The sequence below is a fragment of the Elgaria multicarinata genome, chromosome 4 (genome assembly GCF_023053635.1).
Source record: "Elgaria multicarinata webbii isolate HBS135686 ecotype San Diego chromosome 4, rElgMul1.1.pri, whole genome shotgun sequence".
Classification (NCBI taxonomy): Eukaryota; Metazoa; Chordata; class Lepidosauria; order Squamata; family Anguidae; genus Elgaria; species Elgaria multicarinata.
In genome coordinates this window covers 46,627,175-46,652,607 of record NC_086174.1, presented here as the reverse complement: position 1 = coordinate 46,652,607, position 25,433 = coordinate 46,627,175, and positions in this window count along the sequence as shown.

The window sequence follows — 25,433 nt, the reverse complement described above, 5'->3', positions numbered from 1 at the left end:
CCATTCATGTTCCCCAGGAACAGCTATACAGAGGCATATTGCCTCTGAATCTGGAGGTAGTATATAGCCAACAGGACTAGTAGCCACTGCTAGCCATAGCCTCCACGGATTTGTCTAATTCCTTTTCAAAGCCATTCCCATGCCCTGTGATAGCAAATCCCATCGTTTAGCTATGCACTGTGTGACGAAGTACCTCCTTTAATCTGGCCTGAATCTCCTAGCAAGACATGTGAAAAGGAAGGTCCACCTTCACACAGCGCAGTCAGCCTTTGGCAGGATATCTCAGCCACTGGCTTTCAGAGCGCCTACATGAGCGCCGTGGCAAGTCGCCGTTTGGAGAACTGTGTTGTTTGCATTCAACTTGTGCTGCTTCTGTTTGAGCAGCAGCCTGCTCTGTCTCTCTCAGCCAAGTCTCATTGCCACAGATATCTTTCCCCGGTGTTGCAGTTAATGTTCAATTCCTATCTGCAAAGCACAACATGCTCAGCCTGTTGCAGGGGTGGGTGGGTGAGTAACCTCCAGCTGAGCAGGACATGCAGCTCACTGCCTCACCTTAAACGTCTTCATTGTCTCCTTAGTCAACTCCTATTACAGTGACTCCAAATCCTATTATAAGGGACATTACGAAGGAATAGAAATTGAGCCACAGCTACTATTTGAAAGGCAGCCATCATAATCCCTTTGCCTCTAGGTCTGAATGAAGACGAAGAAAAGCTCTTCAACAGCCCAGTTAAGTAAGCCTGGCTGTTACTATGCAGCAGCCACTCTGTATGCAGTGCCAGCCAGGTGCTATGTGCACAGGCGGTGTTCCTTAAAATTGAATTCAGACCCAGGCTTTATGTGCTCGGTAGTAAGAGATTGTTTACTAATTCCCACTGTCATGTAACATATTTGGGGGCAAGACATTTCACCTTTTTGTCACTCAGCTTCAATGGCAGATGTAGTATCTCTGCAAAAGCATTGAATTAAAGTTCTTTATTCTCCCCCGCTGACTAATCATCATGGCGGTCTCCAAACCAATTAATGCCAGAGTAGTGCCACTGACTTTGAAAGAGCTGCCTAAAGTACATGATTTGACATATGGATTAAATACCGGCTCATTGCCATACCTCAGCCCTTCATAGAATCATAGAATAGTGGAGTTGGAAGGGGCCTATAAGGCCATTGAGTCCAACCCCCTGCTCAACGCAGGAATCCACCTTAAAGCATACCTGAGAGATGGCTGTCCAGCTGCCTCTTGAATGCCTTGAGTGTGGGAAAACCCACAACCTCCTTAGGTAACCGGTTCCATTGTCGTACTGCTCTAACAGTCAGGAAGTTTTTCTTGACATCCAGCCGGAATCTGGCTTCCTGTAACTTAAGCCCATTGTTCTGCGTCCTGCACTCTGGGAGGATCAATCTTTCAAGTGTTTGAAGAGTGCTATTACGTCGCTTCTCAGTCTTCTCTTCTCAAGGCTAAACATGCTCAGTTCTTTCAGTCTCTCCTCATAGGGCTTTGTTTCCAAACCCCTGATCATCCTCCTCTGAACCCCCTTCAGCTTGTCTGCATCCTTCTTGAAGTGTGGTGTCCAAAACTTGGCACAGTACTCAAGATGAGGCCTAACCAGTGCTGAATAGAGGAGGACCAGTACTTTGCGCAATTTGGAAATTATACTTCTATTAATGCAGCCACGTCACACTGTTGGCTCATACTCAGCTTGTGATCTACAACAATTGCAAGATCCTTCTCGCTTGTAGTATTGCTGAGCCAAGTATCCACCATCTTCCCTTCCCCACTCACATATTTGTTCTTAAATCATAGTCCAAAGCTGCCGCCTGCCTTCCTCTTTGCTTTTAACTAGTGATGTGGCAGGCACAAATTCAACAAGTGACATTTCCCCATCATGCTATCTACACATTGAGAGGAAATTGCATGTCTTGAACATTTAAATGTATGTCTTTATACCCAGTACATTTATTCTCAGGGTGCCTAATAAAATATCCATAGAGCTACAATAAGCAATCATTCCTGTCAGCTTTTATGTGTAAACATGATTGACAAGGGGGAAACAAGATGATAAATTTAACACACACACACACACACACACACACACACACACACACATATATATATATATATATATATATATATATATATATATTGCAATCTCAGTTCACCGAGTCCTGCTCCTTTCATAGAGATGTAAAATTTCCAGAAATTTTGAAGCCATGGAAAAAAACTTGGTTTTTTTCGGGGGGGGGGGGTAACAGAAATTTTTGGGAAAATTGAAATAATCCAATATTAGCTCTTTTTACAGATTGAAAGTCACTTTGATACTTTAGGAACATAAAATGTAATTATGTCCAAGTTGGTTTGGCATAAAATTATTACATTTGGTATATTAAAAGTAGTGTATTCAAACAATTATTACAAATTTAATTTACTTTTTAAACTTTTTTTTGGTAACAAATGCAGCTACAAGCTCCTGAACTGTTAGGAACACCTGAACTGTAAGGACCCTCTTTGGTTCTGCCAGTTTATGAGCAGGCAAAAAACAGTTTTAAAAAACAACTGAAGAAACCACCACCATTAGTAACAAAGAAAATTATTTATGTCTCTGCTAGTCCTCCAGTGTCAAGACATAAGGCACCTATTACCATAAAAAGAACTGAGAAAAAAGGGAGGGACCAAGATTCAATGAATATGCATGAAATTTAATCAGACTCATTTTCTGACCTATAGCTAGCACTATTAGTTTCAGTCCCTGCTTCCGTGGCAGTGCCCCCTAGAGGTGGAAATGCAACTTGCTCTTGCATTTGAGAGTTGTAGTCTCAATTTACAACCTAGGACTTGCTTGTCCTTGGTGCACAGAGACATTGTAATAATCTGATACTGTACAGTTTTTAGAAATCATTTGGAGAAGTAAATATCTGAACACCTTGTCTTAAACATTTTATTTATCATGCTAAAATAAAACATCCCATAATCCGTTTCTTCTTCATTTTTTCCCCCAATTTTTTGGGAAAAAAACAAAAAAAGGCTTTGGAAAAAAATGGGGGGGGGAGCCAGTTTCTCCCGAATTTTTCTGGTTTTTTTCCGGGCCTTCACATCTCTATCCTTACATAGCCAAAATGGCACCAGCTGTGTCCAAGATAGTGGGCACCAGCAGGCTCAGAGGCTCCCAAGATTTGCAGAAGTGAAACAAATCTTTAGGGGAGGGAAACAGAGGTGTAAAGAGCCCAATGAGGACTGAGGGATGTATAAGAAATTTGTTTCAGTTTGGTTTTGGTCTGGATTTACCCAGTTTGCACCTTGTGGACCTAACACAGATGAAATCTGCTGTTGAAGTCCACACATTTTCCGATCTTATACTGTGATTTGCAGACCCCCAAAACGGTGTTTGATATAATGGGTAGAGTTGGGAGACTGTGCATGAAAAAATGTGTACTTCTGAAAAATGCATGCAAACATGCTTTATTCAAAGGGAGAAGAATGCATACATTTCAAAGATATGCACAATTGATGTGTACATTTGGAAAAATATGCACAAAAATACCTACAGATTTTTATGCAAAATGGACAAAAAGAAGAAGAAAGCAGAGCTCTCAATCTGATATGGACTTGAGTCAGGATGAGCTTCAACATGGAATTCCGAGAACTTTGGCAGGTTTAGGTTTTGATGATTTGCACATCTCTTGCAGTACTGGACAAGATAGTCCAATGGTCTGGATGGGAAATGGCTTGCAGGAATCCCACATCCAGACCCCCTAGCTCTTTTGTAAGCTCCCTAGGTTTTCCCCAGTCACTGATCTGTAGTAAGAGCTGGATCGACCTTAGCAACTCTTCCCAACTCAGCCTGTCTGCCCCAGTTGAGCTGGAAACCCCAGCCCTTCTCTGCAATTATTGAGGATTAGGATTCCCCCAGCTGAGCTGCTGCAGAAAATCAGCCCTCTGCAGCAGCTCAGCTTGGAATCAGAAGTGCCTATGTCTGGCTGAATCCTACCTACTGCGCATTCCTGAGTAGACATGCCTAGCATTGAGCTGTGGTCGCTGTAGACATGCCTAGCAGTTGTGTCCTTGAGAACAGAGTATTGCACCTCTCAATGTAGTTTGTTCTGCATATACATTGGAATTTGGGGTGGGGCACTTTACGTCCACAAATAGTGTAATTATGGCCGGAATTTGCCCAAGAGTACAGCAAACTTTTTCCAAGTCTTGCTGGCTAGTTTGGCCTCTTTGCAGAAAGCAGCGACTTTCTTTCTTCACAGCCATGCTCAGTTTTAAATATTTCTTCTTTTTCTCCCTGCCTTTCCTTCTGAATGGCTGAAATGGATATTGATTTGGTTGCAGCTTTTAAAGTTCTACCTTCATCTAAACTCTCTAATCTGGCTTGGTATTTAAAGCCATTCATCTCCAGCATGGTATATATTCAAGGGCTTTGATAGGAGATCAGATAAGAGGTTCTCTTGAAAATTAAACAAAAGAGTAATGAAATTACAATGAAATCAAAAGCTTCCCAGAGATTTTGCACACTAGTTCTTCTCAAGTCACTTTGACCTGAGTTCTTCAGTGGAGTCACAAGGGGCTGCCTCAACTAGGCTAGAGAAAGTCAGACGACTCCTTCAATGGTATCTTGTCTTCCCAGGAAGCGGCAATAACAGCACGTTGATCATATCTGCCACTGGCGGATAATCCCCATAAATATCCAGACTACAGGCAAGTGGCTGATGTAGCAACTTCTTTGGAGACATGTTTGATTTAGTGTGTAATACAATGGAGGTTATGGTGGAACTTCAGTGTGGAACTCTAGGATTTACAGTAGAAAACACCATGCAACTTTGCTGCCGAACTCAGCTGTTTCAGGCAGTGGTGGTGCCTGTGTAGCTGAGATGATTGTTTTAGCCAGGGCAAAGCATTTGGGGCATTGTTTGGGAAATCTGGGGAGGTGTGGATGCAAGAAAGGCCTCTGCACTTCAACATCATGTTCTTGGATAGATAGAAAATAAGGTGTGAAGGTAGGGCCACTTCACCCATTAGTAATTTAGCATGCACATGATTGAGGCTGATGCATGCATCTAGTTCACAACATCTATGCTGCAAAAACATGCTGGGGAGTGTTGTAGCTCCCTGCTATTCCCCCCCCCCCCACAGAGCATGTACTAGCGATGGGCAAACGTCACCTGGTCAGGATTTATCACAACAGTTAAAGCTGCAGAAGCCCTGCCCTCTTTCGTATCTGGTCACTCTACACATGTATGGTCCCCCCAGGCCTTCAGCCAATGTTGGAAGTGGCCCTCAGGGCTAAAAAGCCTGCCATCCCTGCTCTGGCTGACTCCTTTAGCATCAAGTGTGCTTCTTATACGCATTGGCAAATTCTGGTTTCGGTGTTTTGATCACACCAAAGCCAATCAGAACTAGCAAAATAGTTTACTGTTATTGTTTGTTCTTTCATTCCAGGGCACACTGTTGCCTTGTGATCTTTCTGATTTCTGTAGGTGGTTCTAGGTTGATTGCATCCTGTCAAAAATGTCCTGGAACAATATTGCTAACGTTGCATCGATTGCTTTATTAAATGCCAGGACATCTGTGTGATGAGATGGGCTAACTGTGTCATTGTAACCTTCCTCACTGTGTCACTTGATAACATCAGCGATCCCATCAAAGAGATGCCTGGTGTAACAATTCATAATTCAGGGACAAACAGAAGCAGGGCTTGCTTGCCTATTATTTGGGCCTCACAAGCTGTGCCGCAATATGCCATTCAACCACAAGGGTGAGCCAGCAAACTTTTTCCACTGCAGCTTAAATTAGCTTTAACAAAGTCTCTAGCAAGGACAAGCCATGGCAATAACTCAATATGCCACTCAGATCCTGAAGTTCTTTAGATGATGAATATTTCTTTGGGCACCTTTGTCTTAGAGCTTTTGGCCAGCGTGAGCTGCAAGCTTTATAGGCTGTTATCCTCTTCTGCTGCATCAGCTTTAACCAGGCTTGTGGACACGATCGCTCTCTGCACTATCAGAATTAATGGCAGCAGGTCACACTCCCTCAGCAGGCCTCTGCCTGATTTGCTCCCTGATGGACTCCGCTCCAAAGGACCTAGCAGTAAAAAAAAAAAGAAGAAGAAGAAAAAGAGGGGGGGGGGGATATGCTGTATTTTTCTTAGGAAAATAACTGGGAAACAGATGCCCAAAGCTATAGAGTTGCAATAAGCCTTCGATGCTTTGTAACAGAGTGCACAACCATTTTGACCCCAAGGGGCCACGCAGGGAGTGGCCAGGGCTAGGCTGTGCACTCCTGCTTTGCAATAATATTTGCTTTAGTTATAGAACACTTTGCATTTCTCTGCTGCGTAATTAGAATGCAGCTTACTTGATCTTGTAAGGAGAGCTACTGCCTCTCTAACTTTGTGCGTAGATTCAGGTGCCAACATTTATTCACACTCATCCCTTGTTATCCTGAGCTTTCCTTGGTACAGTGGCTCCACTTTTATTTACATGGGATTGTAAAGCACCATGTATATTAGGGATGTGCATCAGATTCAGCTGAAGCCCAAAGCCTGACGCAAATTGGCCCTCTTCAAACCATTTCTGGTGCTTCCCAAGGTGAAGCGGATTTCCCTCTGAAGAGACCAGGGCAAGATCTACACTACTGCTTTAAAGTGCTTTATAACAGTTTTGACAACTGTTGGGGCTCAGGACACACAGCATATATAGTTGTCAAAACTGTAATAAAGCACTTTAAAGCAGCTGAAGCTGGTCCTTTCACAAGGCTTTATTAGCAATTCAGCTTCAGAAAGGGAGACAGGGGGCCTGTTCAGACAACATGCTAAGCTATGGTTAGGCCACTAACCCCTTTGCAGCAAATGGTTAGTGAGTGTGTTTAAGATGTGGCGAGGAATGGTTCACACACATGTGAAGTCATAGTTCCCATGACACAGTAAGCCATAATGTTTAGCTCAAAATGCTTAACCAGCATGGCTTAGCGTGTTTTCTGAAAAGGGTCAGTGTCTCCCCAAAAACAGTGTCTTTTGCTTTCATTTCGTCTAAATGCTGATGAGATGAGTGGGAAGGACTGGGGTTGAGTGACTGACAGGTCCACCTTCTAATAATAAAACACATTTTACCAGGGACTCTCCAATTACTGTTCTTTGGGGGAGGACAACACTGGGAGGGTGAGACAGCCCTACTTCCAATGCCACCAGGCATAACCAGGGGGGGGGGGGGAAGCCTTAAACTGTTTTTCACTCATCATAACACCCTAGACCATGTACCTTTTGGTGGCTGCAGGTGGCACAAAGCATAGAGCGTCATCGGACGAGTGTTTTATAGCATGCTCATTACTGAGCACTCACATTTTTGCGGGCCCCTCTCATGACGCAGTCCACCTCCTGCGCGCTTCCCACTGGTTTCCCGCTCCTTCTGCCATATTTTTCATAGTGAAATAGTCCAAACAAAATGCGACTTACTGTGTTGTAAGTAACGAAATTGGTTGCCATTTCCTGCCGTGTGCACAGAGACGTTTCGCTATAAAATGCTCACTAGAGGGCGCTGTCCCACTACACTGAATGGGCCACGTGGTTGCAGCTTGTTCCCCTTTTCTCTCATCCCTATAGCAGAAGAGCAGCAGGAAGCAAGAGCGACGGTAAGGAAATGCGATCCCCCCCCCGCCCCCATCTGATGATCCCCATAGAAAGCTTGTGCCAAAATTATAAGAATATTTGCAGACGTATTCACTTTTTAGGTATGAATATGAAACACATGGAAATTGTTCCTAAAGCATCAATCCCCTAACTTGGTGCTCTCCAGATGTGTTTGACTACAACTCTCATGTTGGCTGGGGATAATGGGGATTGTAGTCCCAACACATCAGAAGGGCATGAAGTTGGAGGAGGTGATGCTAAAGAATCTAGACAATGTCCTACCTGTTTCATTGGGGGTGGGGGCTCTCTTGATAAGCACCCCTATGTATTAGCTGGGAAAGCCTGGACAAAGGTAGCTGTAATTAATGGAAGAGTTAAAAGCACACACAAACACAACCTGTTTTCAATCAACTCTGAATACATCACTTCAATGTGCGACGCCTTCTGTTCTCTCTTTGGTGCTTAAGCAGCTTCTGCTGCTCAGATATTCAACTTTTAAAACCCTCAGCAATTTAATACAAAACCTCTGATGCATTTCTAACGAGGGAGTATAATTAGACGAACTAGGCACACAACACTGTTTCTGCTCAGGATTGTCTCAGCGACAAACCTTTGAAAGGCAAAAGACAAACTCCCAGCGGAATACACAAAAGCAGCAGCTACAAAATACCATATGGGGATAGTGATGTTGAATATATCAGAGAAATCAAGAGAAAAAATATATCTCGGAAGAAGTCAACATATGGCAAGCATCAGGCAGGCTGAGACAATGTTTACTCTGTGACCTGTGTAAGAAGCACAGCAGTGGGGGAGTGGGATGCTGGGAGGTTCAGGAGTGGGAAAGGAGGCTCTGAGTGTGCCTCCATGTAAAAGGAATCCATGGGAGACAATGGAGAACAGCACATTACTCTTACGTTTCCTCTGGCTTCTGGAAAGGTGTGCATGATTCTACAATTCTATTTTTGGCAATTACACTCATTCAGAGAGTGCATTAACATCAGTTGCATTATGGCCTTCATTAAGTGGGACCTACAACAGAATGTTGCAGTGTATCCTCACTCCCCGGGTTCCAATTAGTCAGCCATGGCCTCCTCCATCATAGAGATGCAAGCAGGTTTACGCACCCTCCCCTAATGTTCTGGTTTTTTTCTCCCCAGTTGACACTCAATGATCCATGGCTCCAAATGAATATCCTCAGTTCTCACTGGCTGAGTTCAGACGACACGCTAATCAACTGGGGGTGGGGGTGGTAATAGGACAGAACGGGAAACAGCTGTTGATTCGCGTGTCGTCCGAACTCAGCCACTGAGTTGTTTAGGGAAAGGAGGGTGGCCTCTATTGGATTTTATTTTATGCTTTCTACTTCTATATATTTTGAAGTTTTTATTTATTTTATTACATTTATATACCACCCCATAGCCGAAGCTCTCTGGACGGTTTACAAAAGTTAGAAACAGTGAACTTTAAAAAGAAATATACAAAATTTAAAATCATAAAAACATAAAATACATACAAAAACAGACAATATTCATTTAAAAACAACTATTCTGGGGTCAGTTAAAAAAACTCAGCATATGCTGTTAAATGCCTGGGAGAAGAGAAAAGTCTTGACCTGGTGCCGAAAAGATAACAATGTTGGCACCAGGTGAGCCTTGCTGGGGAGATCATTCTATAATTGAGGTGCCACCGCTGAAAAGGCCCTCTCCTTTGTTGCCATTCTCCAAGCTTCCCTCGAAGAATGCAGATACCTCCCTTTTGTTTCTCAGTAGCCCTGTTTTTGCTTTAGTCGTGTTGGCACTCAACCCCCTGAGCTTGTTATTAGATGGAATTATGGAGCTGGCTATGTTGGGAACAGCAAGAGTAAGAAAGGGAGGGCAAGGGACCAGTAGCAATTATCGCTGAATGATCAAAATACTATTGAAATCTATTGAGAAGTCATGGAGCATAAGAAGGGTTGAATTCTCCTTGTCCGTCTCTTGACATAGATCATCCATGTTGTTATGTAGCACATAACAACATGGAAAACATGGAAACAAAAACAGATAAGAACATAGCCAAACACACCGACACACACAATATCTTTATCTATATGTGTAATCGTAAACCATACTCCTAAAGATTAAACATATTCATAATGGAAATTGTTGCACAGTATTCTGCAAGTCTCAGGGCCAGTTCATATGCACCTGCACCTATCAGAGCTGAGCCATAGACAGCCAGCAAGCAGGACTTGAAAATGATCAGGGATCAGAACCAGTAAAGACCAACATTGCTCAGGAAAGTCCCAGCGTCAAAAGAAAGCCTTTATAGCACTTCCTGTTGAGTCAATAGCCAGATGAGCTTGGTGGAATACCCAGGAGCTATTTGTGAGGATAGGGACATTCCAGGACAAAGTATTCATCCACCTAGCTTAGGAGTAGGCAACCTTTTCACATTTGGCAATTTGAAAAATTGTCCTGGGCACCACCACAAAATGGATGCCATGGGAGGTCTGGCAAACGACAAATAACCTGCCCAAAAGAAGGTGGGGTCTGAGCCCCAACATACTAAACTCCTTTTCACAATCCCAGCTACCAGTTAGAAAGTGAGTATGTGTGTTTAAGTCTAAGTGGAGCAGATGGGAGCACCTTACTTCCTGCAGGCCCCACATTGCCTACCCCTCATCAAGCTCATGATAATCTTCTCACACTGGCAGCCTAGCATAGAAAGGTATTTTTCATCTCCTGATACTTGATTCTTCTAACTGCAGATACCAGGGACTAAACCTGGAACCTTTTGCATGAAAGCCATGTGCTAGGGTGACCATCTGGAAAGGGGGACAGGGCTCCTGCAGCTTTAACGGTTGCATAGAAAAGGGAATTTCAGCAGGTGTCATTTGTATGCCTGCAGCACCTGGTGAAATTCCCTCTTCAGCACAACAGTTAAAGCTGCAGAAGCCCTGTCCTCCTTTGTATCTGATCACTCTGCAAGAGGGCAGGGCTCCTGCAGCTTTAACTGTTGTGATGAAGAGGGGATTTCACCAGGTGCTGCATGTATACAAATGACACCTGCTGAAATTCCCTTTCATATGGTCACCCCCACCATGTGCTCTACCAATGAGCTATGATGTGTTGCCATACCCCCACACCACTCATTTCAGGGCCATTTTAGTACGTTTGCAGTTGCCCTTGCTTCTTTGGTGATGTGCTTGTCAAAGCAAATGTATGGCTAACATTCAAGTCTCTCTCTCTCTCTCTCTCAAGCACACACACACACACACACACTGCTCCTGCCAATAACTCTTTAAGAGAAGTCCCTGGGGAAATAACCATTAAGCAAACATCTGTGCTTTCCCTATACATCACCATTTCAGAGAAAGGGCTGACACAAAAGACCTGCCAGTTTTGCCTAAACCCAACCTCAAGAATAGCAGGAACCTTGAGTCAAGAGAGATGCTGCACTCCACAGTGTTGCTAAATGGATTATGAGCATCCGGGTGCAATAGATGTCAATTTTTACAATAAGTATCTCCCATGAGAAGCTGCGGTAGGATTAGTATTGTCAGCCGTCGAGTGTCATCTGTCTGGGAATGGTACTTAGTATTGTCATCTGTCAAAATGATTAAGTGAGCTAAAATGCTCTGTTTTTAGAGCTTTTATGATAAAAACAAAAATCCATCACACAAAGGGCTTCCTCGTCATCAACATTGCACTCAAGTAATATGTTTGTGGAACAGAACCTGAGGAATTTGAGGGATGAGAGAAGAAAGAAAGGGGGTAAAGGAATCTCTCTCTCTCTCGCTCTCCCTCGCTCCCTCGCTCTCTGGAGGAAACCAGATAACTCTGCCGGGGCTTTTCTTAATGGCCACAAATTAAAACTCCCTCAAGAAACATGGGAAATTGGAGTAGCTTGCTAAAATTGCTAATAATAATACTGGCAAGAATCACGGATCTAAAAGCCTTCAGGGGAAGAGCAAATGGTCAAGATGGGGACAGGACTATTCGCAAACATGTTTGAGGTGCGTGTGGCCACATAATGATCTGGTCAAACTGCTGAGAGAGCAGAGGCCTTCCAAGCTCAATACTATTTCCACATATTATGTGCTGATGTGATGAAATAAGACACTAGCATCGAATTGCAGTGTGGACTAGGGAGTGACCCTGTTCAGATGACATGCTAAGCTGTGATGGTTAAGCACTGGAGCAAAACATTATGGCTTAGCGCATCCTGTGAACCATTCCCCACCATGGTGGCTACATAACCATGGTTTAAACATGCTCACTAACCATTTGCTGCAAAAGGGTTAACAGCCTAATCATGGCTTAGTGTGTGGTTTGAACAGGTCCAATGTAAACCACAGGACAGAATGCCTCTTTCGGTCTTGTTGCCATGATTGGCATAGTACACATATGGGCAAACTACAGGCCGCACGTGGCTTTTGGAGGTCTTCCTTTCTGCCTGTGCCCCATCCACTGCTGCTGAATTCTCCAATTGCCAAATGTGTGGAGCCTGATTTAAATGTGGAGGGTGGCATGTGGAACTACCTCCATTTATGCCTCCCCTCACCCTTTTCAGCTGATTAGTCCTGGGAAAACTGTTTCCAGTGCCAACCAGCTGGGAACGGGGAGGCACAATCAGATCTCGGTGCATAGGAAAGGGAGAATAAGTTGAAAACAACCCATCCCCATGTGTGCGCGCGCAAGCAAGCAGGTATGCGCACGTGTGTGGATCCCAACCCATTCCTATTGATGCATCCTTCCATCTGGGACAAAAAGGTCCAGTCCTGGCACTCTGTTTCTTTTATAGCTGCTTTCTAGGAGAGGGTGGGAGGCTCCAACCATCTCCCTGCCCCACAGCACTGGTTTGAATGGGAAAGGGGCTTGCTTTGGACCCCCTGTGCAAAATGCCAAGAGTTTATCTGCACTGACAAGGTCATGAAACATAGTGCACATGTTATAAAAGTCCAAACCCATTTATTACATTGGGCTGGTATTTATTTATGTATTTATTGTATTTCTCTACCGCCTTTCTGAAGCCAACCAAACTGGTTTACAAAAAAAGTTGAGAAAATAAAAATCACAATCAGATAAAATGTAGACCCTGTTCGGATGACACTTAGGGGAATGTGCTTATGCTAACCATGTCTCACTGTGATTACAACAAACCATGCCTAGTGCTGGTGCCACACAACCGTGAAACCACAGACCATTGCACAGTTTGTCTAACCACATCCTAATTGTGTACGTCTCTGGTGATCTCTTTAGTCCTCCAATTGGTCTGCCCCACATCCCAGAGTCCCTTGCAGCCCAAGGCACCCATTTTCTAGCTGAGGCTGGCGGCCACGTTGAGGCTGTGGTTCCCCAAGTTAAGCAATGTTTTTATGTAGCAACCACGATTAGGGAAAATGCCTTATGCACAACACACTAAGCCTTCATGGTTAGCCCAAAATGGTTAACCGGCATGGCTTAGCATGTCATCTGAACAGGGTCATAGTAAAACATTTAAAGCAGTCTTTAAAATCATAACAAAAAATTCAAAAGCCAATTTTGACCACCACACCTTTCTGGATGCAGAGAACAGTATCTCAGTGCTAAGAGAGCTTTCGGAATCCTGCTCAATTTTCTCAAATGGTTGGTGCTTCTATCCTCTTATGTAGGGTAACCATATGACCGGATTTGTCTAGCTTTCTGGTGACAAATCTGGAGGGCGGGGGGAATCCGGATTTTTCCAATCTTCCCCAGCCAAAGAGCAGCTCTAATGGGAATTAACAAAAATGCTTATAACTCCATCATTTTAAAAGATAAAGACATGAAACTTGGCATGATGGTAGCTCTTAGGTAGGGCTTTAGTCATACCAAATTTGAAACAGATCCATTCATCCATTGATTTTTTAGGAATTTTTTTAAAAATTGAGGTTTTAAAATTATTTTTAAAGCCATCATTTTTAAAGATAAAGAGCTGAAAGTTGGCACCATGATAGCTTTTAGGTAGAGCTTTAGCTGTACCAAATTTGAAACAGATCCATTCATCCATTGATTTTTTAGGAATTTTTTTAAAAATTGAGGTTTTAAAATTATTTTTAAAGCCATCATTTTTAAAGATAAAGAGCTGAAAGTTGGCACCATGATAGCTTTTAGGTAGAGCTTTAGCTGTACCAAATTTGAAACAGATCCGTTCATCCACTGATTTTTTAAAATTTGAGGATTTAATTTTTTTTAAAAAAAAAACATGTTATTTTAAAATATAAAGAGATGAAACTTGGCACCATGATTGCTCTTAACAAGGACTTCAGCTATGCCAAGTCTGAAACAGATCTGTTCATCCATTGAGTTTTAGGATTTTTTTTAAAGTTTGAGGTTTTAAAATTATTTTTTAAAAATGACATTTTTAAAGATAAAGGGCTGAAGGTTGGCACCATGATAGCTCTTAAGGAGAGATTTAGCCATGCCAAGTTTGAATCAGATCTGTTCATCTATTGTTTTTTTTAGGATTTTTTTATAAGTTCAAAGTTTTAAAATTACTGTGTTTTAAAACTGCTGGAGCCATATCCTTCAAACTCAGGTTGTCAAACCTCCTCTTTGGGGTGTTGCACATTGAGCAGTTTCAGCCCTTGGCATTAAGGGGATCTCCAGTCTTTAGGCAAGCAGGGCACCTTTCTTGTTGCAGATTTGGTGTGCAGTCGGGTACCTGGAGCTCAGCAGAGGCAAGGCATCCACAAATCAAAATGTGGGAAAGGAGAGATCAGTCAAAGCCGCCCACAGGGCAAAACAGAATTTCCACATCATGGGCGATGAAGGGTTATCTTTAGAGAAAAACTCTCACGACCAACAGTAAGGTGCCAGTCGAGAGAGAGGCTCTCTTCTTTGCGGATGCCCTGTTGCTGCGAATGTTGGAACCTGGCATATCATTGCTTTGCTTCACTACCACTTCCCTTCCACTTCCCTTTGTACACTTGTGAGCTAGGCTCTGACTGCACTGCTGGGATGCAATGCAGAACATTTGAAATGCATACCAGAGAAAAATAGATTTGTGGCTTTGGCTGGCTGGCATATCTCTTAGAGACAGAGTTAGACTGAAGACACAACTCAGAGATGGCTGTAGCTGAGCCCTGAGAGGCTGCTGCACCACACAGAGCCTTTTTAAGAGTGTCTCAGAGTCTAGTTTTGGTGCAGGCAGAGGCGGCTGGCAGTGGAGTTTTTTAAAAAAAACAAGAGTCACCGGATGCAACCAAGCTATAAGCTGTTGCCCTACCCAAAGCCACAGGAGACAAGTGCACAGCCTGGCTGGACTGTTGGGAGACTTTGGCAGAGAGAGAGAGGGGGTGGGGGATTATTTGAGGCTGGAAATGTTGGCAGGCTGGCATAAGGCAGAAATAGGCTGAAGGCAACCCAGATGCACCTGTAGCTTGGCCCTGAGGCTGGCTTGCAGAGTATTTTAAGAGTGCATCAAAGTTGTGCAGGAGGAGAGGAGGTGGAGGCGGCTAGTGGCAGAGGTTTTTAAAGTATTGGGCAAAAGGGGGGATATAATAATAATAATAATAATGATGATGATGATGATGAGTCACCAGACATGACCAAGCAATAACTTGCAATAAGCAATATCCCAAGCCACAAGTGTGCAGCCTAGCTGGGCCATTGGGAGACTTTGGGGGGGGAGAGAGAGAGAGATTGTTTGAGGCTGGAGGCTTTGGTTTGTCTGCAATGACTTAGAGTGAGAGACAACAGAAGCTGCACAGACAACCCAGAGACATCTATTGTAACTTAGCCCCATGGTGCTGGCATGGAACGCAGGGCATTAGGAAGAGGGTCTCAGAGTCACATGTTTGTGCAGGAAGTAGACAGGAGTTCAAAGTCTGGATGTGTGAAGTGGTGCCAACACACAAGCCTTAAGAAGCTTATGTATATAAGTGAGAAGTGTGAATGGGCAAATTAGTGTTCATTGCCACAACACCCACCCTAATGTTAGAGTAGAGAAACTTGTGACAATTTTACACAAGCTTTTTTAAAAAATTGAAATTAAAAAAAGCCAGCCATCCGGCCGGCCAGTAGCAAACCCTGTTAACAACAACAGCAGCTTGCAATGAGTGAAGATACAGTCAGAAAAGATATTTGAGGGAAGGGGAGACTGTAACACAGAGAATATAGCAAAAGCTTCAAAGTACAGCAAAACCTACAAAAGTAGGAGTGAGTGAAGTTAATTTCAGATACATTGAATCTCTCACTTGTTCTTTATTTCAGTGATTTTAACATTAAGATGTTATGTAGAACAGATTTGTCTTAAATGTGTGCTGTAAAATCAGACATGTGACCAAGGCTATGTTCGGGTGGACACGCCCCTTTGGGGGCCGACCATGTTGTCCTCCTTTTTGGTTTCCAAAATATGGTCACCCTATCTTATAGCAACCATCTTCTCTTTGGGGGAAGGATGCTAGCATGCCCTGTCTTTTCCTGAGTATAAGACCTGTGTATGTGGCAGGGGGGTGGGGTGGGGAATGTTTCATAAATAACCTTTTATTTTTCTGGAGGCCTACCAAAAAAACGGTGCCATTCCAGTTTCAAGTAAACATATCAGGTCCTCCTGAGGCCACAAATGCATCCGTACACAGAACTGAGCTAGAAAACTTTCTAAAGAATTGCCCGGCTTAACTGTTTCTTTTACATTAATAGATGCCTGTCAGGATACAGCTGCCATTAGTGAGATCTATTAGGCTGTGGAATTGTCGCTTTAAGAGGAGTGATGGAAGACCTGTCCCACAAGACATTGAAAACTGGAAGGGAGAAGGCGCCCACAAGGACACATCTTACACTGTCTACTTGAGGGAAGAAGAGGCGCATTGCAGGACCCTTTCCCTAATTGACAATGCATCTTTGCTTCCCAACAGTTACCCACCATATGATTTGCAATGAGATGGATTTTGGGCAGCCTCCCAGCAGCAGAGAATGTAAAGAAAATGCTGTTGCAAAGGGGCACCCTAGTGTACCCCCAGCCTACCAATTACTTAGCCAGACATCTAATATGTTTGGATTATTAAATGGCTTGATAACAAGCCATTCTTCAGACTGCAATGCTGACATCAATTATGTTAATTTGTCCCAGTGATGCAATGATAGTTTAATGGCTCATTAAACTGAATGGACTTATAAAGCTGCTAGTTGAGAGCTTCAACCTTGCCCTGGGCAATCTTTGCTATGTTCCATTCTGTCTATATATAGATAGAAACACATATGCCCCCAAACACACACACATACACACACACACACACACCTTGTACAAGCATCACATTAAGGAATTTACCAAGCCCCGTCTGGCTTTGCATGGTATCCAATACTGCTTGAGCACAAGGAAACTTACAGAAAGAAGGTCCCCTTCCCCTCTTTCCCCTTTGGCCCCCTGTGCCCTCTCAAATGCCTCTACTTGGTTTGGGGGTTCTCAAGAAGGCCTAGGATGTGGGGCTGTAATGTGGGGAAGGGGAGAAGGAGGTATTCCATTTCTGCAAGATCCTCAGTCATCCAGGGTTGAATATCTTTGTTGGTATATTATTTCAAAATTCACAGAATTTGGGATGGGCAGTGCGGATTACGACAACAGCCAAAATTGGCATCCACATTCAATAAATAACCATCTCCTCATTCCCACCCACCCTGATTTAACTATGGATGTTCCATAAGGAAAATATCCGTAACTCCAAGAGAATGGTCAGGAGACATGCCTCCTCCCCAAATTTGCAGTTATGTGGGTAAATTTCCAGTTGTTCTAATCTAAACTACTGCTAAATAGGGTGACCATATTTTGGAAACCAAAAAGGAGGAAAACATGGCTGCCCCCAAGGGGGCCTGCTCACCAACATGCCCAGCCCCCAAAGGTACATGCCCACCAACATGCCCAGCCCCCAAGGGGGTGTGCCCACCCAAACACGGCCTTGGTCACAGGTCTGATTTCACAGCACACAATTAAGACAAACCTGTTCTACATAACATCTTAATGTTAAAATCACTGTAATAAAGAACAAGTGAGACAGAAGCCCAGGAATGCGTCCCCTTCCAAGGGGAAGGCCAGATCAGCACTGGGGGCAGGGGCTGGAGGACGCATTCCCAGAAGTCCAGGAAAACGTCCCCCAGTAAACTGGGGCCCAGTCCTGATTGCCCTGGAGATCTGTTTTTCCAGAGGTCTCTGGGGTTTTCCGGTCACCCTACCGCTGAAGCATCCAGTGCTTGAATCCACACTACTGCTTTAAAGCACTTTAAAGTTCTTTATAACAGTTTTGACAACTGTATATGGAGTGTGTCCAGGGCCCCAACAGTTGTCAAAACTATTATAAAGCACTTTAAAGTAGTAGTGTAGATCCTGCCCTGGTGGGTTTCTGCAGTAGGAAGTCAGTGCAACAAAATCTTCCTTAGCACCCAATTTTCCATTCCATCCAGCCCAACAGGATGGCTTGAACCTGAAACATACAACCCAAAGAGCGGTAGAGGTTGGTTCCTCAGTATTAAGTATGCTTATTTATTGATTTAATTTATAATCAGTCCTTCTTCCAAAAGGTAACACTCAAGGTGGCTTACAAAAACACTTTAAAATAAATTGAAACAATAACGCAATTTAAAATACAATAAAAACATAACAGTTATGGAACAAAAACAGCACCCAAACCACAGACCCACTTACAAGCCAAAGGCCTTCTTGAATAAAGTAGTCTTTGCCTGCTGTCAAAAAGATAGTAGAGAAAGAGTGAACCTAAGCCTTCCTGGAGTGGTATTTCTACAGCCTGGGAGCAGCCATGAAGAAGGACCTGTCTTGCATTGTGACTACACACAATGATGACTACACACGCCAAAGAAGGGCTTTTCCGGAAGATCTCAAGAAATAGGCAAGAAATAGGCAAGCTCGGAGAAGGTGGACTTTCAGGTAACCTGATCAGGTAGCTGTATAGGGTTTTATCAGTCATAACATCTTATAAAGGTTGTTGAGTAGGGAACCACTTTGGCAGCTTTTTGGCAAATAAGATGGTATATAATAAATAATAAAATAAATAAACTAGGCTAGTAAAATTACTATAATAGTTGCCCATGTGCAGAAGTGAACTACGAGATAGTATAGAAATTCATCAAAGAGGTTGCGCAGCACTAGTTAATCAAGTATTTAAAAGCACCCTAAGAATAATACTAAACTGTGTACTAGACTTGCAGGAGTAAGTTGGTAGTTAGGGTGAAGATAGGATGACCAACTGTAAGGATTTCCCCGGATTTGTCCAGGGTTTTTTTTTTTTCCTATCCTGGGTGTCGGGGGGATTTTCTGTAATTTTATATAATGTCCTGGATTGCACTTTTCCCCTTTAAGGCCACCATTAGCATGGTGGGGGTAGATAACAGAAGTGTGTCATTCCCTACCCCTATTGTTCTAAGCAGGGCCTTAAAGGGGAAAGCATGTCATTCCTGGACAGTATAGAAAAGGCCCCAATTGGAGCGGGGTGGGGACATGGGAATGACATGCTTTCGCCTCCTCCACTCCAAATGGGCCTTTAAGGCCCCAATTGGAGTGGAGGAGGGGAAAGCATGCTTTCTGGGGCCTCCAGAAAGTGCATCATTCTCCCTCACTACACTAATGGCAGCCCCTACTGGGTCTCCTGGTTTTTGGTTTCCCAAATATGGTCACCCTCGGTGAAGAAATATTCAGGAAGGCATTTATGAGGATGAAATAAAAGGGATTGTAGAAGAATAAGTCTCTAGTAAGATTTTCCATTTGAACATAGTTCATAATATTCAGCCCTTTTTAAAAAAAACTAAAAAGCCCAAAGGCACACAAGGCTTTTTTTACTTTAGAGACAAAGAAGATAATTAAGGACATGCCATGAATGAATTTTATATTTATAAAATTAGGAATGATATGGAGAGAGTAGATACAGAGATTCATTCTCTCTCTCTCTCTCTCTCTCTGGACCACCCACTGAAATTAATTGACAGTAAGGTCAGGACAGACCAAAGGCAGGACTGTTTCACACAGTGCATGGTTAACACACACTTCAGTGCCAGAGGATGTGGTGAAGGCTTAATGCGCAATCATGTGGATTGCTCTGTGGGTCCAAAGCGCTGTTGACAAGTTCATGTCAGGGCAGGAGGACGATGGGGACTTTCCCACTCCTCCATGTTTATTGATTTGAGCTAGATGGGCCTCTCAGCCTGTCTAGCATCCCAACTTAAAGGTGGGCAGGGACAGGCAAGGACAGCCCTCTCATGAGGTGGGATGAATCTCCCACCTCAGATGGCAGTGATGGGGAATGGCAAATTGCATGTTTCCATGATCAGAGACTGACAGGCATCTGGATAGGGTTATGCCCTAAAACTGTACAAGAATTCCAGAATTTAGAAGGCTAAATTAAAAAGATGCATATTCACACTCTTTATAAAGGCCACAAGGGTGGGCGGCAATTGTATTCCTTGAGGAAATGCATTGCACAGCTTGGGAGTAACACAGGAGAAATTCCTTTCATGCACACCCAATAAACGTGCCTCTGTGGGCCATGGTGCCCTTGAAAGGGCCTCTCCAGCTTTGCTTCAGACTTGGGCCAATTCATGTCAAGACAGGTGGTCCCTTAGAGAGCCAAGTCCTAAGTATTTAAAGGTTAAAACCAACACATTGAATTGGCCCCCGAAAGCAATTGTCAACCTGTGCAGTCTTTTAAGGTGGGTATAACATGTTTCTGTCTCTTGTACTAATTGAAGCTTCCAGAGATGCTTAGATAAGAACAGATTTTAAAAGATAGCCAGTTAAAAACTATAATTCAGTAAAATATACAGATTAAAACAGAGCAGGAGAGAGAGAGAGAGACCTACCCTATTAGGCCAAAAGGTTTTTGCCTCTCAGGAAAAAGTTATCCAGGAGGGAGCAGATGAATCTCCAGTGATAGAGCATTCCAAAGTCTTGGCCAAGTTACTTAGAAGTCCCTTTCTTGAGTACATGCCAAACACACATCAGATGTTGGAGGGACCAAGAGAAAAGTCACTCTGGAGCATCTCGCCATGCAGGCAGGCCTTGTCTATAAGGTTTTAATATTTGCTTCTTTTTTTATTCAATTATAGGGCAGCCACCATCTATAGAAGAATTTCACATTTCAGCCACATCCCCAAGATAGCATGAAGTACAATACGAATTTGAAGCTCCCTTCAGCGGAACCATCTGAGTGAATTTTGTTCCATAGAGGAAGGTAAAATCGTGCTTCTGAGTAGCTCAATCCCTTTAACCTTTCTAAACAGGATTCAAAGGACAGGTTGTGATGGTATTCTAAGATTCAAGCAGCCACTGCTTAAAATAGATTGTTTTGCCCTTTAGAATTACAATCAAGCAATGAAAGAGCATTTTGTGTTGGAATACAAAGCTGACGTCTCATCACAGGGCTGCTCCAGCATGCTGCTTCCTCTTCAGACTCTGTTGTTGTCTAATTCCTACTTGAGGGGGAGCATCCCATGACAGCAAGTACCCATTTATTCACAACAACAAGGAACTGATTTAAAATCTTTCTTACATTGTCGTTCGCCAGGTTTCTTACTCTTTCATATACCTACCCTCCTCTTGGAGACAGTTGGCCAACATTGGTCTAAGTCAAGTGAGGGTTCAAGCCAGAAATATACGGAAGCTGTAAAGTTACACATGATTATCAGGAAAGAACAGTCACCCTTTTTTCCAGTCAGGTGTGACCTGGCGGTGGGGGAGAAAAAACTGAGGTTGCAATGTTCCTGCTGAAGCAGTTGCCTCCTTTTAGCTAACTGACCCAGTTTGTCAGTGCTGGCCCTTCTATGAGGTGGGATGAATCCTCCACCTCAGGTGGCAAATCCTGAAGGGTGGTGGATCCCACCATCAGGAGAACTGCACAGCCTATCTGGGGTTTCAGAAACCCATGCTGGCCACTCTCTTGCTAGGGCAAGAGTGGCTGGTGCAGCTCTCTGGAGGATCCCTCATTGGGTGGATTCTCTGGGGAGGTGGGATTCTCTGGGGAGCTCTTCTGGTTGCTCAGAAGAGAGACCAGCCAGCACTCTAATCCACTCTAATTTAATCTAAACAAACATGTTCCACCTCGAGGAGGGTTCTCTCCTAACTAGCTATGCACAAAATACTCTTTTGTCTTAATTCAGATCAAGACAGCATATAGTAATTAAGAGAGCATTTCAGCTACCTAGCAGTGCTTCTAAAGATGTTCCGATTTTTTCAACTATTAGCCACACATACTTTCCTTTTAAAGAGCTGTTAGATTGCCAATGCACTGAAATGGTCTTTCCCATTTTTTCCTCCTGCCATACATTTACCATTCAGCACAGGGTGCAGAGACTAGAAGGTGACTTTCTCACCTTCAGGTCATAGTAAGTCCGATCCCATATTAGAACAAAGGCCTTGACTTTCATTTGGAGTTCTGCCCAACCAAATAGCAGCAGATGGCACCATTTGTGAACACAGTTTTTAAAGCACACACAGAGAGAAAGCTCAGGAAGAAGTTAAGTGCAAAAGACCAAGTGTATTACTAAAACTATAACCACATCATTTATACAAAGGTAAGAAAATGTTCTAAAAGATATATAAAGCTATACACACACCTAATTGTAAACATTTGAAAGAACATTTGAGTTGTATCCAATGTTAATCCTAGTTAAAGTAGACCCATTGAAATGAATGGGACTTAAGTGAGACTAATTGGATACAACCCATTAATTTCACCTTAGTTTAAATATTATAATATGGCAAAAGCTACAGTGGTGCATGAGCTATGGTTGAACTGAACACACAAAAGCTAGGAGATCAATTTTTCCCAACCATAATGCCAGCCCCCTTTCAAACCACAATGTGCCTTGGGCAAAGAGACCAGCACATGTGTGACAAGTGAAGAAGGGCAGGAGCCCATTGGGATGCACACGTGACTGTTGAACCATAGGGCTCTGGGACCTATCAATGAATAGCCTGAGTGCTCGGACCTGCGAGATATTATGCATGCCAAGTCAGAGTTGTCCCCTCATTTCATGTTGATTAGGCATCTCTGGGTGTCTGCTTCTGTAGCTCTCTCTGTACTTGAAGATGCTTATTGTCTTGTAGCAGTGAAGGGGTCAGTGCAGCCACTCTTTTTTCTTGAATTTTCACACTAAAAAATAAATAAATTCTGCCAAAGCCTATGCACTAGAACAACTCCCCAAAGACCTATATCTCAAATGGCAATGCTAAGTTCTATTTATGATGCCCTACATGGGGGGGGGGGGGGCTTTTCCCCATAATATCCCATAAGACACTTTGTTATGCACAAAATCTAGCAAATTACCATAGCTATATATGTGCAAAGTTTGGGGGAGATCAGACAAGGGGGAGATTAGCTATGTCCCCAAAATGGACTTTTTCTCCTATTGGATAAACATGCAAAGTGGTGTTCCCAATCATAATTATGGGTGGTCCAACTGGGCCACCCACAATAAAGAGGGGGGGGAAAGAAATAAATGCAAAGCACACGACATCTGTTTCACATGTGTTGTTTGTTCTGCCAGTGATTCTGCACTGCTCTAAATTTCTAAAAGAGGAAACTGAGAATGGCCTTCCCCATTTCCAAATTCTGTCACTCGCCATTTTCATTTATTTTTTTATGAGGAAAATTTTGTAGAATTTGATAGCATGCTTAGGTCATCTTGTGACAGAGTAGCAGCACTGAAGATTCTTCATTAGGACACTAGAAGATGCTATATTTGAGACAGTTTTAAGGGTGAAAGCTGTGCAGTCCTCCTACTTTCTAAACATTCAAAGGAAATACAATGTAATTTAGCAAAGTGAATTCTGCTGGTGAAGAATTTTCAAATTACAGGATTAAAAATAGAGAAGTCCACTGACTTACCTAGACATATAACTTCTAAAACCAGATGATTCCCCCAAAAAGAGAGTTATGTATATATAGCCAAATATAGAACCAGGGGAGCTATATCTAAAACCTCACGAGTCAAAATGGGTAGCAATGCAAATAACTCTGCAGTACAAATAGGTCACCAATTTAATCAGAGCAGGCTGTAGGGAGAAGTCGACTAACACAATGTCACAGCTGTCGCAGATACGCCGCTGCATTTAATGGCTGGGCATTAAGGGCTGATGCAGCCCTTCGTAGAAGGTTTTCAGTTAAAGATGGCACCACTTGTGTTGTTTTTCTTCAAAACTGGGAATGGGGGAGGCTGAAGACATCAGAGGGTTATGAGTCATGGATCACAAAATCCCAACAGAAAGAGACACCACTATAATGGTGCATTATGAGGAACCAGGAGCCATATTTACTTTATCCCCCGGAGCTAATTGCTAAAATTAATGATATTACAAGACACCAGTGAACCTGACTGGCATCTGAAGGGCAACAAAAGCCTTTTTCTTCATCCAAGCATTTTTATTTTCAGCCCATCTGTCCTCACAATGCGATCTGAGGCAGTTTAGAACCAAAGCAAATCAATATTCAAGAGGGAAGAAAGCGGAGTCCAGGCACAAAGTCCCCACTTTATAGCCTAACTTGCAGCCTAAGATAAATAGGGAAAGGCAGAAAGTGTCTATTGCAGATCAGGAATCAGAACTGTTGATGGCGATCAGGTGAGAACTCTGTCTGGCCGACTCAACCTGATTATGATATGTATTCTACGGACTTTGATGTATGCCAAGCTTGACCCAACAATTTAAGGGAAGTTGGTTGGAAAATTAGGAGGGTGAAGTATATGGTAGAGCTGGAGAAGTACAGTTGAAAAGGGCACAGAATTAAAATGATCAGGGGAATGGAATATATCCCTTCCATATGAATAAAGGCTTTTTTTTTTAATGAGGGGATTTTAAATGTAGAATAAAAAACTTCGGGGGTAGAGTGCAGATAAAATTGTCTTCCAATAAAAATATGTGACAATACAGTAAAGAATGTGAAATATGAGAGCCATTGTGGTGTAGAGGTTAGAGTGTTGGACTGGGAATTGGGAGATGCAAGTTCTAGTCCCCACTCGGCCACGAAGCTCGCTGGGTGACTTTGGACCAGTCACTGATTCTCAGTCTAACCTACTTCACAGGGGTGTTGTGAGGAGAAAATGGAGGAGGACTGTGTAAGCCATGCTGGATTCCTTGAAGAGGGAGAAAAGGAAGGATATGAATGTAATAATAAAATAAACAGTGAAATAATTTCTTCACCAGAGCATGAGCAATTTATTAGAATTCATTACCACAAGATATGGTGGTGGCATTCCACAGCTCAGGGCTGATTCTCAGTATGAATATAAAACACATGGGCCTTTCTGCAGTGTATGTGCAGGTATGAGTTCCTTTGAAAAAATCCAGATGTGCCAACTGGAAAAGAATCAGTATCCCACCAAGTATTTTAAGCGGGGGGGGGGGCACTGCGAAGGAATTACTTGTGTGGATATCTCTCTCCAAGTGTAAAATATACAGTGAGAAATGGTATGGTATGGTGTGGTGTGGTGTGTGTGTGTGTTTAAAGGAGTAGTCATTCATTGAGGATAATTCTGCCAATGACTATTTGCTATGATGGCCAAGCATGCAAACTCTGTGTGGTTGAGGGACAAAACACCAGGAGATGGTGATCATCATCTTGTGAGATTCTCAGGGGCAGTTGGTTGAACACTGGCAAAAGGCTGCCACAATCAATGGACATTAGGTCAGAAATCTGTAAGTAAATCGCTGTATGAACAGAACTATTCTGGGGTGCCCTCCCTTAGGGATTCCCCCCTAAAGATTTTCCTGTTCTCCTGCAAACCACCAAGACTGCTAATCCCTCTCCTCATATGTGCAGATGGTGGTGTTTGGGCTATATAACGACCAGCATTCAGAGAACTGTGATAA